Source organism: Lissotriton vulgaris, chromosome 1_1 (genome assembly GCF_964263255.1).
Source record: "Lissotriton vulgaris chromosome 1_1, aLisVul1.2, whole genome shotgun sequence".
Lineage (NCBI taxonomy): Eukaryota > Metazoa > Chordata > Amphibia > Caudata > Salamandridae > Lissotriton > Lissotriton vulgaris.
In genome coordinates, this window is record NC_141685.1 from 360,681,974 (window position 1) to 360,699,298 (window position 17,325).

Below are 17,325 nucleotides of genomic sequence, written 5' to 3' on the forward strand. Positions count from 1 at the left end.
AAGCCCAAAGGTGGGTAAACTAGAGGGGAGCTCGGATGGCTAACCAAGATGAACATGATTTTAATTAACGTGCTGGGTTGTTTTAATAAAATATTGGAACTCCTAAATTGTCTCGTCTAAGGAATTAACCATAGGGCAAAGGGGAAACGTGTAGACTCTGTCGGATTTTCCCAGTGAAAGTCATGTTTCACTTTTGTAATAGGAAGAATGTGATACATTTATTGGGAAGGTGTGAAGACGCATGGTGGTTTGGGAATAATACATTTACAGGTGGGAATGATCAATTAATCAATCAACAGCATTTGTAAAGCGCAGTAATGCCACTCCTCGGGGTATCCGGTCACTGTGTCTCCGTTGAAGAGCCAGGTCTCGAGTCTCTTTCTGAAGTCTGTCGAAGAGGGGGCTGTGCAGAGATGGAGGGGAAGGTCCTTCCAGGTCTTCCAGCGATGTAGGAGAAGTGGGTGGGTGTGCGAGGGCGAGTGAATAAGGGTGTCTGGCGGGTTTATGGAAGTTCAGTTGATGGTTGAGTTAGGCAGGTCCTAGGTCAAAGAGGGCTTTGAAGGCGTGTGTGGGGAGCTTGAACTGGCATCTTTTCTGGATGGGGAGCCAGTGGCGGTTTCTCAGGTGGGGGGTGATGTGGGTACATTTCTGGAGGTCCAGGATGAGTCTGTCTGCAGAGTTCTGTATGGTCTGGAATCCTCTGAGGAGCTGGGTAAAGATGCCAGCAAAGAGGGGGTTGCCATAGTCGAGGCGGCTGGGGACGTGGGCCTGAGTGATTATCTATCTGGTGTTGTTTGGGATCCATCTGAAGATTCTGCGAAGCATACACAGTGTGTGGAAGCAGGAGGAGGCGACTGTGTAACTCGTCATTTCATGGTCATCTAGCTGTCAAGGATGATGCCAAGGTTGCTTGCATGGTCGGTAGATGTGGATACGAGTTCTGCAGGCCACCAGCTGTGGTCGCATGTGGAGTTGGCTCCTTTCTTGACTTCTTTGAGGTGCCGGTGATAATTGCTGAGGGCTATTGTGTGAGCAGATCTGTCAGAAGGGTTCTTGGTGGCATGCCATTGTTTCTCCAGTTGGTGGCAGTTGCATAACTCGCATTTGTTGATATCTTCAATTGAGATTGAAACCAGCACATACTTCCCATTTACAAAAGAAGTGCCTTCAAACTTTTCCAGCTGAGTTTTTAAAAGTTGCAAATCTTTCCCATCATGCTTCAGAGGAATCCAGAATTATGGTGGTCCTGAGTTCTGTGGGGTACCATCTGGCATGTTTTGGGATCTTATTAAGATAGATGGTTCGAGATAACTAACTAAATGCAAATTTGAAAATTAAGGAATTGCTTTTGTGTATTGTAGTAAGACCAGGACACAGCCAGACAGAAATTTACTCACTAGTGTATGAACAGCTATCCCATCACAGTCAGATGCCTAGGACTGGGTCAATTCACCAAAATCCCTGGCATAGTGAATGTGACAAGTCTTGCTCTTTGAACACCCCACTTACATCACAGAGGGTGACATCATACGAACTTTCACCTAATATCCTAGGAAGTGATATCACATGACATTTTAAACTCATGACACCATGACAAGGGTCATCAGTGCAGTAACAAATCATGCAATAAGTGAAAGGTGGATAAAGAGGTTAGGTATTGTCTTTCTGATCTCCCTCTTACCTGCTTCTCTCTCATTCAGCTGTTTCTTTCTCATCCACCTGCCTCTTTATCAAGATCCTCGCTATCCCCTATAGATTGTCCGACATCTCTTAGCAGAGGCATAGTATAGTCCTTAAAAACTTTATAGAACTCTACAGGTATTGAATCCTCGCCTGCTGCTTTGCCACTATGCAATGCAACCAAGGCCTATAATATTTTTTCATTGCTAATTTCAGTTTGAAGAGTCTTCACTTGTTCAGAGTTAAGCCTTTTTAAGGTTGCAACCAGATAAGTATTGGCTAAACCCGATTGCATCAAACCAGCTGCTTTGTCCGTATAGTTCTGGTAAAATCCACTGAATTGTTCCAATATTGCCTGAGTCTGTGGGCGTAGGACACCAGCCTCGCCTTTAATCGCCTTAATCTGAGTCTTTGCCCTTTTGTCAGCAAGTTGGTACGCCAGCACTTTGCCGACCTGCTCCCCATATTCATACTAAAGAGAGCGATATTTATTGTAGCTGACCGCTACCTTCTCCCTCAGTATACTTCCCAGGTGTAATCGTTTCTCAACCAAAGAGAGATCTAAATCCTGTTGTCTCCCCTGTTTAAATGCACCAGCATGTGAAACTTCTAACTGTGTTACAGCCTGTCAAGTTGCCCTCATGTAGAGGTCCTTATTATTATTTTGCTGGTATATAAACTGCTGGGTGATGCCTCTTATAAAGGCCTTCAAGGTGTCCCATATTATCTATGGCAATGCAGACCCAGCATTATTCTCCATGAAATCCACTAATTCTTTTTGGAGCTTGCTTAAATATACCTTCTCCATGATTAAATAACGAGGGGCTGAAAAGGAACGCCTCTGACTTTTCACAGCCTGACTACAAAAAGATAACAAAATGGGATTATGGTCTGATGTTACTTTAAGATAAACTTCAAGATCTGCACACTGTAGAATCGTATTATTTACAAAAGCCAAATCGATCCTGGAATACTGCGTATGGGGTACAGAGTAATACGTATAACCAGGCAACATTGGGTATAATGACCTCCATAGATCCCTAAGACAATGTAAGCATGCTAATTCATGAATAGAAGTCCTAACTTTCCTCATTCTTAAAAAAGCATGCTGATTAGTTTAATCCAAGATACAATTAAAATTGACAAAAACTAGCAGTGGGATGTATGTCATTTCATCACATGGTTTTACCAAGCTTGGCTTTACTTCGCAATTTTTACCTCGCATACTTTTAGTCCGGCATTGTATTATCTGCAATGCAAAATGCCATCACCATGCAAACAACTAGAATGGAAACATCTACCATACACATACTAGTACATTGTATGTTTTTTTTTGTTAAAAATTGTTCAACTGTAGTATGCAAAACATTTATATACGCTGCAAATAGAATTGGAATATGTCTTTAAGAAGTTGTGTTTTAGTATTCTTTCTAAAAATCGACATCCAAGATGGGGGACGCGATATATGAGAGGTACATTCTAGTGAAATTGAAATGCATAATATGATTATTTAAAAATAAGGTTCAGTCATGTATTAAAAAACGTAAATTAAACATTTTTGGAACATATTTTAGTTTAAAAATTGGTTGTATGAGGAGTACAATTATAAAGTTAGTTCTCCACCATTTTGTGTGCATTCCAAAGCAACACACTGAGGTGATTGGACGTGCTGTGAAGGACTGACGTTTTAGTCACAGACTTGCAGTGCCATCTTGTGTCCAAAGTAAGTATTTTAAAGAAATCATTCCTAAATAAGCATGAATCTCATTTTAGTGAATTAGAAAAGGTATGTATATATTTTTTTAATGCAACCTTTCATTTCCAGGTTAACTATTTTGGGAGGAAAAGACATTGTGTTATGTGTTACTCTACTTTTGTAAGTAATGTTCTAATTGAGTGCTCTGGGGCAGATTTACTATTCCAACCCCAAGTCAGTGCAAATCCCTGGGCAGGCGCAGGACAGTGGGGCTTGGGGCGGATTTACTATTCAACCCAAAGCAGTGCAAACCCCTGGGCATGTGCAGGACAGTGGGATCTGCGGCAGATTTACTATTCCAACCCCAAGTCAGTGCAAACCCCTGGGCAGGCGCAGGGCAGTGGGATCTGGGGTGGATTTACTATTCCAACCCCAAGTCAGTGATAACCCCTGGGCAGGCTCAGGACAGAGTGCTCTGAGGCAGATTTACTGTTCCAACCCCAAGTCAGTGCAAACCCCTGGGCAGGCTCAGGACAGTGGGGCTTGCGGCAGATTTACTATTCAACCCCAAAGCAGTGCAGACCCCTGGGCATGCGTAGGGCAGTGGGATCTGGGGCAGGTTTACTATTCCAACCCAAAGTCAGTGCAAACCCCTGGGCAGGTGCAGGGCAGTGGGATCTGGGGCGGATTTACTATTCCAACCCCAAGTCAGTGCAAATCCCTGGGCAGGCGTAGGACAGTGGGATCTGGGGCATATTTACTCTTCCAACCCCAAAGCAGTGCAAACCCCTGGACAGGGGCAGGACAGTGGGATCTGGGGAAGATTTACTATTCACACTCTAAAGCATTGCAAACCCCTGGGCAGGGGCAGGACAGTGGGATTTGGGGCAGATTTACTATTCCAACCCTAAGGCAGTGCAAAGCCCAGGGCAGGCGCAGGACAGTGTGATCTGGGGCATATTTACTATTCCAACCCCACCAGTGCAAACCCCGGGGCAGGCGCAGGACAGTGGGCTCTGGGGCAGATTTACTATTCCAACCCCAAGTCAGTACAAACCCCTTTGGCAGGGGCAGGACAGTGGGCTCTGGGGCATTATTACTATTCCAACCCCAAGTCAGTGCAAACCCCTGGGAAGGCACAGGACAGTGGGCTCTGGGGCATATTTACTATTCCAACCTCAAGTCAGTGCAAACCCCTGGGCAGGCGCATGACAGTGGGCTCTTGGGCAGATTTACTATTCCAACCCCAAGTCATTGCAAACCCCTGGACAGTTGTTGCAGAGTAAGCTTTATGGTAGATTTTCTAATGTTACCCTCATTCACCTTTGTTTTTTCTTTTCAGGTTTTCTCATCATGGATCAATCACAAGAGGCAGCCTATATTCTATCCAGACGTGGCAATAGATCGCTTAAATTTCAAGGGTACCTTTATTGCAAAGAAAGAGAAATGGAGCCACAGAGCCACGGAGATACTGAAAGTGTGTGGAGTACTTTGCAGCACATTGCAGAGGCAGAGACGTTACACTAGGTGACCATTTCTTAAAGACAACAGAGCATAACCACTCTGCCTCTGCAACAGAAACTGAAGTGAGGCAAAAAAATCAAGAAATAAAAGACTTAAGCACTACTTCCAGTGAACCTTGTGGCTCAGTTTTGGGGGAGGTCTCTCAAAATATCCCACCCCATGTTGCAAGCAGTATGCCTTAAGACAGACTTAAGACAGGATTCTGTCTTAAGTCTGTCTTAAGACAAAATCCTAAGTTCTGTGAATACCAAAAGTAGTAAGTTTAGGATTTTGTCCTAAGTTAGTTCCGTGAATCAGCCCCTTGGTTACCCACTAGAACTGTAAAATCTGGGCAATGGATGGGACTTTCAAAAGTACCCCTCATCCATTTGCACAAATATACACAATTCAAGCTAGTATTGGCAATACCACTATACCACTTATTTATGCATTACTAACTGATAAACAGGCTTCTGCATACAATTAATTTCTTTCAATTGTAAAAGGAAAAACACTTAACAAAAGCCCGTCCAAAATAATTATTGCTTTCGAAATTCAAATGATTAAAAAAAGAAATTTGAACTAAAAAAACGTACTGCTTTATGTTTTGCCCCACCAGAATATGTGGATGAGTACTACACTGTCATTGTTGAATCTGATTATTTTTCTCAAAATGAGGCGAAATTGGACTCTCTTAACTATTTCGAAAAGGAATTGATTGGGTATCTAAACAGGTCTGCACGTATCCGCAAACCACCTTTTCCTATTGAAAGCTGGAACTCCTACTCCACCTGTTTAGCTGGTGAGGCAAAAACAAATAATGCCATAGAGGGTTAGCATAACTCCTTGAATTACGCTATTGGCAAAAGTCATCCTAATAATTATACTTTCTTGAAAAGTTTAAAAAAAGAGAAGAGTTTTCAAGAAATGAGGCAGGCACAGTCTTCAACAGGTAGCCTGCAGCCTCATATTACCAAGAAAAGTAGAGAAATGGCAGAGAGATTAGCTGCAAAAATTGAACAATTTAGATTTCTTGTACCTGCAGACTACCTTGAAAATATTGCCTACATTTTAAATTTTTCATATTTTACTTAACTTTTTCATTGGCTTACATCCCTATTTAAAAAAAATAATAATCATAACATTCTTAGTCTGCATATCTTTGGTTCACCATGTCGGTCCTTAAAAAAGTTTCTCACTTTAAATGTAGCTTTACTTTTGGAACATAGTAAGATTCTTAAAAAAAAGTTGGAAAGATACTGTTTTCATTTTGATGAACACTTGATTCGTGACCTTGTTATGAATTTGTTTCAAAAATCAGGAAACAGAATGTTTGCAGTTTGTAATGTTTTTTATAAATTGTTACACATGTAAAAGTAATGGAGCATGCTAATTTAGAGTCTCACTCCCTCCTTCTTTACTTTAAATGTTCTTAATATTTTTGTTTCAAATCTGTTTTATTGAAAATACAAATCAAAACAATACAACAATCAAAATATCATGAAAAGCAATAAAGAAAAAAAAGGAAAAAAGAGAAAAAGAAGACCAAGGAGTGACAGGAAAGGGAAGGGCATATCATTAATAACTCCGGAGTAGCAGTAAATAAAAAGACAGGAGGCAAAGCAATAGCGCAATACAGATCTGTTATACATAGAAGGACAATACTCTGGGAGAAAAAGAAAGAAAAAAAGGGCATCCAACATGTGTGGAGGGACTAGAAGGTGATGGGACCCGTTAGGAGAAAGGAGCTACGTTATGTTATGTTATGTTATACTTTCTTATATAGCGCACGGCTGCCCCAGCAAAGGGACGTCCCGGCGCTTGATCAGAAGAGAAAGCAAACATAGCCAACTGAAAGAGCACAGCAAAACCAATTACTGACTGAAAAGGTGTGTCTTAATGGCCTTTCTTAAAGCCAGAAGATCATTTAGATTCCGGATCTGTAGTGGAAGAGCGTTCCAGAGTTTTGCAGCCAGATAGCGGAAGGAACGTCCTCCCATCAGAGCTAGCTTTACCCGAGGAACCACAGCCAGACACTGTCCCATCGATCTAAGAGCTCTACGAGGAGAGTACCTCGTCATCAAAGGGCAGAGCATAGGGGGAGAGTCCATTTTCAGAATTTTAAAAGCAAGACACAAAGTCTTGAAGTGGATTATTTTGTCGATAGGAAGCCAGTGTAGCTTTGCGAGCGTATTAGATACTGATTTGAACCGGGGAAGTCCAGTCAAAGCACGGGCTGCTGCATTTTGGACGCGTTGTAAACGAGCCTTCTCCGTCTGGTTAGTTCCCAGAAACAGAGAACTTGCGTAGTCCAGTCTTGAGAGGATTATAGACTGCACCACAAGCTGACGCGTAGGCGGATCAAAGAATTTTAGTATTGGCCTCAGATTACGCAAGAGTCCAAAACACATAGCGGCAATTTTCTTAGTGTGGACCACAAAACTTAGTGAGGAGTCAAACCAAACTCCTAGATTTTTAACTTCCTTTTTGGGTTCTAGAAGGTTGCCGAGAATCTCTGGCCACCAGTCCTCACTCCATGCTGCAGCATTTTTGCCGACTACCAACACCTCCGTTTTATCAGCATTAAGCTGAAGATAGTTCGCCGTCAGCCAAGATGTTATTGCAGTAAGGCCCTGTTTGAACTTGTGCGCTTTTGCCCCGGCTTCGTCACTCAGCAACACCACCAGCTGAGTGTCGTCCGCGTATGAGACTATAGATAGGTCCCACCGTTTGGCGACCTCAGCCAGTGGTTGGACATACAGATTAAAGAGTGTTGGGCTGAGCGTGGAGCCCTGGGGTACGCCTTGCTCAATGCTACATTCTTTAGACAGAAATGGTGGGGTGGAGACCCGAAAAGATCTTCCGGTCAAAAAAGCTTTGAACCATGCCAAGGCTTGTCCCACAACTCCTGCCGTTTCCAGTCTATGTAGCAGGACCTCGTGTGACACCGTATCGAAGGCAGCACTGAGATCTAATAAAATCAGTGCTGCCGTCTGCCCGGAGTCCAAAATTGTCCAGAGGTGTTCTGTCACACTAAGAAGGGCGGTTTCCGTGCTGTGTCTAGCACGGAAACCGTGCTGGGAAGCATCCAGAATGTTATGCGACTGGAGATGTTGAGTCAAAACAGCATTGACATAGGACTCCGCAATCTTCGCAGGCCACGGAAGCAACGAGATAGGTCTAAAATTCTCCGGCCTAGTGGGGTCCAAGGTCGGTTTTTTGATTAGGGGGGACACCCAGGCCTGCTTCCATCTGGCAGGTATTGTAGATGTAGTAAACGAAGAATTGACGTGAAGTGTAAGCCGGGAGAACGAAGTGTCCCACAACAAGAAACAGAGACCCTGTGAATAGAGAAACTCAGTATGGAGAAGGACCCAAGGGAAGTCATGTCAATGCAAAGGACCAGCACCATGCAGAGGGGAAATTAAGCAGTATCCCCATTGGGCCCCTAGAGTCTGTCTGCATCAGAGGGGAGTATGTTGTCCTCAAAGAGGCATAAAGCCCGAAGCCTCAGGGGCTGGAGATGGGCATGAGGGAGCTTGCAAAAATAATCTACCAATGGTTGCCAATTTTTTTTTTTTATTTGGGTCGCGGAGCTGAAGCCGCGCCGTGAGTAACCCTATTGCTATGGTATGCCACAAGCGGTTAAACAAACAGTCCCTGGGGGTGCTTCAGCCTTCTTCCAATATAAAGCTATTGTTTGTTTAGCTGCACCAAGCATGTGCAGGATTAGGTGCCCATCATTGTGTGTCATGGCAAGTAGGTTCACAGGTTTGAGGCCTAAGATAAGTGTGGTTGGGGTTTCAGGTAGTGGGTAGCCAAATACCTGTTTAATGTGACTAAGGACCTTTTTCCAGTAAGTGGTCAATAGCGGACAATGCCACCAAATGTGGATAAAATCCCCAGTAGCGCTCGTACAGGGCCAGCAAACAGGGTAGGAATTTGGGAAAATTTTATGCAATTTATTGGGTGTATAATACCATTGTGTCATGATTTTATATGCAGATTCCCTCTGAGAAATGCTGTAGAAAATCCTCTGGATGTCGCGCCATAATTGCTCCCATTGTTTATAAGTGATTTCATCAGGGGTGCAGGACTGCCATTGTGACATATATGTATGAGGAGCAGGTTGAGGGGCAAGTTGAAGGATATGTGTGAGATATCAGACCTCTGGATTTATTGTATGAATGCACCAGCCATTCAAAGGGGGTGAAAGGACCATTGGTTCCCTGAGTGGAAAAGGACACCTGTACCCAGTGTCAAAGTTGGAGATATTGTAATCTAGCCCCCTTGGAGATAAAGAAATCCCGTTTGAATTGTGCAAAGAATTTAAAGGTGTCGCCCTCGAAAAGGTTCTGGAGCGTCCGGCACCCCCTTTCTGACCAGGCCAGGAAGGAGTGTGGATGTAGAGCAGGGAAAATGTGAATTGCGCACAATGGGAGTGTGAGGTGACAGGAAGGAAGTGAGGCCCCTGGAGAGCGCCAGCTAGTCCCAAATATCCAGCACAGCTTTTGTCGGTATGGCATATAAGCACTGCACGGACGGACTGCTGGTGGGAAAGACCAGCAGACCTTTAAAATGCAGGTGATCGTTCAGTTCTCCTTTGACTGGGAGTGGGTGAGAGACCTCTCTCTGTCCAGGGGGTGAAGATGTTGAAAAATGTCCTGTTTGGCTTGAGAGGAGGACCATTCCCCACGCCTAGACAGCCGCCGCAGACTGAGCGCTCTAGCCCATTGTGGCTTTGCAGATTCTTGATCCAATGGGGGCATACATGAAGGGCTAGGCGGCAGAGAGGAAGTCGGGAGGTGGAGCAATTGAGTGGCCTGCTGGAGGGATGACAGCACCCAGCGTTTGGGCTCCCATTGAAAGATAAGTGCAAAGGGATGGCCCCACTGGTACTGAATGGCCAGCTCGTGAAGCTTGTCAGTGACAGGTTTGAAGCCTCTGCGGCGAAGAAGCGTGGTGGGAGCAACGTCCTTGTTAACTCTGATTCGGAACATATTGTCTTTAAAATGGTCTTCTTCTCCGTGAAAAAGTGTACCCTGGTTAATATGTCGGGGACCAGACCAGAGCGTCCAGAGGGTACAGCCACATGGTGAGCCCTGTCAAGCACCGGCGGAAAGGCATCGTCATCCCCTCTGATCTCATGAAGCAACTATGCAAGTTGTTACAGTGACTCTGGTTTTCTAAGTCTTCCTGCTTAATTTGGAGCTCAATATGTTGTTCCTCCAGGAGGGCCAATCGTTGCCAAAGTTGCTCTTGGTCTTCGTAAGAGCATCCACCATCTTCTCAAGGTCGTCCACTCTCCCTCCAATTTCTGTGACATCTCTCCTGATTTCTTTGATGCAGGTTTGAACCTCGGTTATAAGCGATCCATTTTCCGACTTAATTTTCTGCAAAAAGTTGGCCATGAAGGACTGAGTGAGAGGATCAAAGGAGCCCTCTGTAGAAGATGCCATAGCCACAGAGGGTGTAGAGCCAGGTTTATTCCACAGGGTTGTCTCTCGGGGGTGCAACAATTACTTTCCCAGCTTTAGAGCGTAGCATGACCCCTCAAACACCAACACACAGGCTGGAGAGCCAGGTCGGAGGAGAAATCAGGAGGCCGAGCACCTCCCTGAGTAGAGAGGTAGGAGCCGTCATAGCGTAGGTAATCAGGGCGATCTGCCATTAAGGGGAGAAGAGCAGCAGCCTCTCCCCACAATGTCCAAGGCCCCCTCTAGCCACCCCTCCTGAGTTGCGCAAAAGGCCAAAAGTCATAGGCAGGATGGGGGGAGAGCCTCGTAGAGCCCCGCAGGGCCAGGAGCCAGATACACTACAGGGGGAGGGGCCCCCGGTGGGATTACGCAGGGGCCAGCACTAAGGCAGGAAGTCCCAGGAATGTTCACAGCAGGCTCACTTTGTCAGGAAGAGGGGGCTCCGCAGAGGAGGACCAACAGAGACACAGGGTATTCCTGCAGTGATATTTGGGGGAGAGCGCCCCTCTAAAGAGTCACAGGGGTGGAGGATCACAGCATCGGTACAGTCAGTCCGAGGCCCATAAAATGCAGGCATCCATTGAGGCAGGAAGTGGTGGTTGTCAGGGAAGGGGCCAGCCGTGCAAAGCCACCCAAGGAGTCCCACCTCTCCTCACCAAAAAAGAGTCAGCAGCACGGACCCTCCAGGGCCCCAGCGATACAGAGGAGAAGCTGCAGAGGGATCAGCAGCGTGGGCGCCAACTCCCCGTGAGGGAGCGCAAGATGGCAGCGGCAGTACTCAGCCCCCGCAAAGTGACATTCCCCTTGCGCCCCAAGACGGCACTCGCAGGTCACCGTACGTCTTCACAGATATGGCCCTCCACTCCAGGCGGCCCGGCAAACCTCCCCAGGGTAATATCGTCCCGTGCCAGAGAGGAACCCTTGTCTGCAAAGCGCTCACCAAGATCTGGGGGAACCAAGATGGCGGCCGGGGGCTCCAGGACCAGGCCTCACCACAGCAGTCGTAGGAACCGGCACCCATAAAGCTGTGCTAGGTCAGCAGATGACTCTTTGATGCCACCGGTGACCAGGCCAGTCAAGTAGAGTCACAGACAACGCCCCGGTGCCGCAAAAGAAGCTTTCAAAGGCAGCGGCTGGCCAGAGCTCCCTCAGTGTGCATCTCACATCATGTGTAGCGAGACCGTTCTTAATTTTGTTTTAAATGTAAATTAAAGTTACCTACATGTAGCTCTCTGGGATACATTTTTCCATCCGGCTCCAATGTGCTCTATCTGCTCTACAAAGAGATGCTAAACAACATTTTCCAATAGTCATAGAAAGTGGAAATGTACTGCTGTTTCCATGTCTTTTCTTCTTTCATCTTGGGGTAAATATAAATAAATATGTTTAATTGAGTAACATCAGGTTTGTTTTCTTTTTCTTTTTTGTTAAAATAATGTTATTATATTCTTTAAATGGATTTTACAAAATTATTTCAGTTGAAAAATAAATGTAATTTGCATTTTTTGGTATGCAAAAGATTGTCACAAACTTTCCAACGTACTATCCATAAACCATGTGCAATCTATTTTTTGTAATATTATAGTTTAAATGTATATCTTGTGTATCCCGCCCCATTTTTAAATTTATATTAACAGGTATCATGCACAACTATTAATTTGGTTTCAAACTAATACTCAGTTGTTTTTTTACTTGAATATTAACACGCTTGCCCACCCATAGCCCCTAAGCTTCCTGCACCCCATCCTGAGAACATCATGTTGAATCTGTTATTTTAATTTTGTTATTAAGTAAATACTCAAGTATTTTTTTTATAAAATACTTGAGTATTTATTTAATAACAACATTAAATTAACAGATTCAACATCATGTTCTCAGGTATGTTTTTTTTTTAAACATACTCAAGTATTAACACACTTACCCACACACTGCCCCCATACCTACTGCACCCTGTCCTCGGATTTTATATTTAATGGGCATCATGAAGAACTACTTATTTGATATGAATATGCTTACCCACCCATTGCCCCTAAACCTACTGCACCCCTTCCTGAAAGTGTACTGCTTAAAATATTTTAATAATAAATTATTACATTAATACTTAAGTATTTATTTGTGTTTAAAAATACCAGAGTATTAACACACTTACCAACCCACTGGTCCTTTAGCTTCTGCACCCCATCCCAGTATTTCTTATTTAATAGGCTGAAGTATTCATTTGGTACCAAATTAATACTCAGGTTCTTTTGTTAAAATACATGAATATTTACATATGTACCCACCCATAGACCCTAAATCAAGTACCTCTTAAACCTGTGTAGCTTAATCTGTAAATTATAAATTAGTAAATTAATACTCAGGTATTTATTTATGTTAAAAAATTCCCAAGTATTAACACACTTACACACCGCCCCTATACCTTCTCCACCCCGTCCCGGTGTTTTTTTATTTGATGGGCATCATGCAGAACTATTTATGTGATATGAAACAAATACGCAGGTTTTGCAAATAATAAATTAATACTCGGGTATTCATTTAGGTTTAAAAATATCTGAGTATTAACACACTTACCCACCCACTGCCCCTATACCTGCTGCACCCAGTCTGGTTATTTTTTATTTTAGAGGGCAGAATTATGTATTTGGTATCAAATTATTACTCAGTTTCTTTTGTTCTGATACCTGATTAATAACATATGTACCCACCCATAGAACCTAAATCAACTACCTCTTAAACCTGGTGAGCTTAATCTATAAATTATAAATTATTAAATTAATACTCAGGTATTTATTTATTTATGTTTAAAAATATCCGAAAAATTACACACTTACCCATACACTGCCCCGATATCTTCTGCACCCCGTCCCGTTATTTTTTATTTAATAGGCAGAGCTATATATTTGGTATGTTAAACTACAGTATTAACATACATCGACATGCTGTTTTATAGTGGAACACTGCCACCTAGTGTTCAAAATGCGTGGTAAAGTCTTGCAATGTAAAGACAAGCGAGGAAACCGTTTAATCGATGTATAAACTGCGTGGTGATCAGCGCTTTAAATGGGACGGTACTGTCCAGTACGGAGTACCGGCACTTTTTTATTTTGAGGAGGAGCGTACCAGCACTTCTCAAGAGAAATGCAATACCTTTAATTGAGGAGTACCGGCACTTCTAAGAAACAAGCAGGTACTCTGGCACAGAGTACCTGCCCTTCTATTTTTCCATGTCAAGCACTGGTGGTGATTGTACACCAAAGTAAAAACTTCGGAGTAAAGGCTGTTTCTACTAGCAGTTCTGCCTGCCGTTGCAATAGTTCTAAAGTTAGCATATCAAAAATAGCGGGCTCTTCTAAGTTGGGCTTTTATAATACACACAGCACATCTTTAATGCCATTCATTGGTAATTGCACAATTGCCCATCTCCCCCATGGGTCAGCTGCCGTTCTCAGGAGATTGTATATCCATTCTACTATCTACTAGAATAGCACCCCCCATGATAGAAACCGTCTGGGATGTGCAAACAATAATATCAAAACCCAGTTGTTTCAATAAAAACCTGTCCTTATTAGCCAGATGAATTTCAGTAAGGCATACTATGTGGGGTTTATACATTTTAGGTTCTTCCCGAACTAATGGACGTTTATTAGAGCTGTTTAGGCTGGAGACATTCCAACATATACAGCGTGTTAACCCCATTTCGAATAAGTTGTTGCTTAGCTTAGTCTAGTCCTTAACATGAACATAAAGGGAAACATACACCCCACACCACACCTTGACTTCTTTGCCATAGTAGATTGTAAAATTAAATTAGTGACTTTTATTACATTTCCGACTTTATCCTTAGCTTCCCCAAAACAAAATACTTTTGACCCCGTTTGCACCCCTTCCCTACTTCAGAAACCCCAGCCTTCCCCTAATGAAGCCACCCTCCCCCCTACTCTAGCTGAAGGAGTCACCCCAATCACTGGACTGTCTGCTTAACAGCCCGAGAGTTCCCACCCACTGTGTTCCCCACCTCCCACGCCCCCCAACCATGACCTGCCCCTTCCGTATGCACAAAGAGGAGGGTAAAAAAAAGAAAAAAGAGTAAATTTCACTTTAAGAAAGAAAAGAGGAGAGGGCGTGGCTTGGACGCCGATCGGGATGGCGGCGTGAGCTTGCAGCTCCGCGCAGGGTCCCGCTAATTCTCCTGAAATCAGCACCCGGAGCGACCCCTGGTCGGTGTGACTGGCCTACGAAGTGTTGGGGAGCCACTGTGGAGCGGCGGAGAGCACTTTGGGGTTCGCTGGCCCCGTGGAGACCTCGTAAGACGACGGCCGAGGTGTTGCCTTGAGTGTGAAGAAAATGGCGGCGGGGCGGGTCGATGGCCTCGGAAACCGAAACTGAGCGGAATTGGCATCGACTGGCGGGGTGGCCCGCTTCTACGAGATCGAAGTTGTGGGAGCTGTGGATGCGGTCCTGAAGGCGGGGAGTTTGGTGCCCAGCGATTGAGCGGGGTATTGGGGGCGACTGCTCGTCTCTACTCCTTCTTCCCCTCCCCCTCCCCCCGGATCTGGTGGCAGTGAGGTGGACGGCGCTGGTCCTTCTGATCCTTGGAGTTGCGGGCATTGTGGTGGCACTCCATCGCGATCATTGCTGAGACGCACGTCCCACTGGACAGTGGTTGTTGGGACTTGGCGAGGCCCTCCGCCCGTGCAGAGGCGACGGAGCAACCTAAGATGGTGGCTGCAGGGGGAGCGACCACCCTGGAGCGGGCCAGGAGGACGTGGCCGCACTATCCCAGGTTGGCGAGGCCCCCCCGCCAATGATGGACCAGGAGCAGAGGCTACATCGGCGCTTGGATGCCATACTGGATGCTATCACCTCGACCAAGGAGGCATTGCAGCAGGACATTGCGCAGGTCGCTACGGGGCTGGGGCTCCTGCGAGCGGATCACACCAAGTTGGCGGATAAGGTGAAGGATCATGAACAGCTCTTATTGGACCTGAAACCGGCGGTGGTGACCGCGGAACACAAGATAACGGACATCCTGACCCGGCTGGACATGTTGGAACGACGAGCGGAGGATGCCGAAAGCCGCAACAGGAGGAATAACGTGCGGGTCGTAGGCCTGCCGGAACGAATTGAGGGGGAGGATGCGGTGGCCTACATGGAGGAATGGTTCCGGACTGTGGTGGCACCGGAGGGACTTACTTCCTTCTTTACATTGGAACGAGCTCACAGGGTGCCGGCTCGCCCGCCAGCGCTTGGCCGCCCCCCCGACCGATGGTGGTGAGGCTCCTTCATTATAAGGACCGGGACTTCCTAATCCAGAGAGCTCGGGCTTCGGGCCCATATGAGGTGGAAAACAGCAGGGTCCCGATCTTTCCGGACTACACTCAGACGGTCCAGAAGAATAGGGCATCATTTCTGGCAGTGAAGAAGGAACTGAGGGAGGAGGGCATCCAGTACTCCTTGCTCTTCCCGGCCAAGCTACGGATAATCCTGGATGGGGCCACGCACTTTTTTCAGACCCCAGATGAAGCATGGCTGTGGTTGGAATCGTACCGAGATGGCACGGACAGGAATCACAAAAGTCGGCGGGATCGGCCTAAACCGCCTTTGGTCCGGCAGTCCCAAAGGATCCGCTCCCGCAATAGGCGTCAGCGAGAGAAACGGGAGGCCCAAATGGCTGCGGACAAGAGAGAGGCGCTTGCAGCGACGGCGGCCATTACGAGATCGCAGCCGGAGAGTGAACTGGCAGCGACGGACTCTGGCGACGACGGCGGCAGGACCGGAGAGGAACTTTCGGAGGCGGAGAGCTCGAAGGGGCCGGTGGTCACCCCCCAGACGTCTGATGACATTTTTCATGGCTGATTCTTCATTGGGACTTGGACACGGTTTTTGGTAGGGTGGCATCCTGTTGGAGCTGGGTGGGTCGCCGGGCAGGGTGCCGCGTTGGCATGGCGGGATGGAGAGCGCGGGGCGCGGGCTCCGCTTGCCGGGGTCGGCGATAACTCACCCCCCCAGGGCCCTTAAGGCCTTCTGTGGTGGCAACCACAGGTTAGTCGGATGTGTGTTTGGTTTAAGGTTTAGATCGGGGCTGACACTGGGTTTGTGGGCTCTGTCCTGGGGAGTGGGGTTCGGGGAGTTTTCTTTTCAATAGTTTGTTTTGGGGGGGCAACTGCTATGGTGTGGGTATTGAAGGGCTGCATTTGAACTGGATCGCTCTATGCTGGTATGGGGGCGTTACCTAACTTGAAATGCCTGACGTGGAATGTCCGAGGGCTGCGAACTATGGTCAAACGCCACAAAGTGCATGCGTATTTGGTGAGGAGGGGGGTTCAGGTTGCCATGTTGCAGGAGACTCATTTAACGAAACAGGAAGGCACCGCACTACAGAAGAGATGGCGTGGTCAGGTTTTTGGCACCACTTACTCAGCGTTCGCTAGAGGGGTACTGATATGGGTGAGAGCAGGGATACCGTTTCAGGTGCTGAATCAATTGGTGGATCCCGAGGGCAGATATGTGGCGGTGGAGGGGAGGTTATATGGTCGGGATGTGGTTCTCAGCTGTGTATATGCTCCAAATGTAGATCAGGCCCGCTTTTTCGATGGTTTGTCCGGGTCCTTGGCCTCCTTCCTAGCGGGTCCTGTGATACTGGGGGGGGACTTTAATTCGATCACGGATGTGGCCTTAGACAGATCTCACCCTCCCCTTGTTGACTCCCCGGTACGTAAGCTAGCCATGCATAGGAAGGATTGGCAGGATAGGTGGGGGCTGTTGGATGTATGGCGGGAACAACACAGGGATGTTAGGGACTACTCCTTTTTCTCAGCACTCCATGCTCTACATGTTAGAATTGATTTGGTACTATGTAGCGGGTCCCTGGCCCCATTGGTCTCTCATACGGAGTATCTGGCCAGAACCATCTCAGATCACAATCCTCTGCTGGTGCATGTCCAATGGCTGCGTGAGCGTTCCGCGATT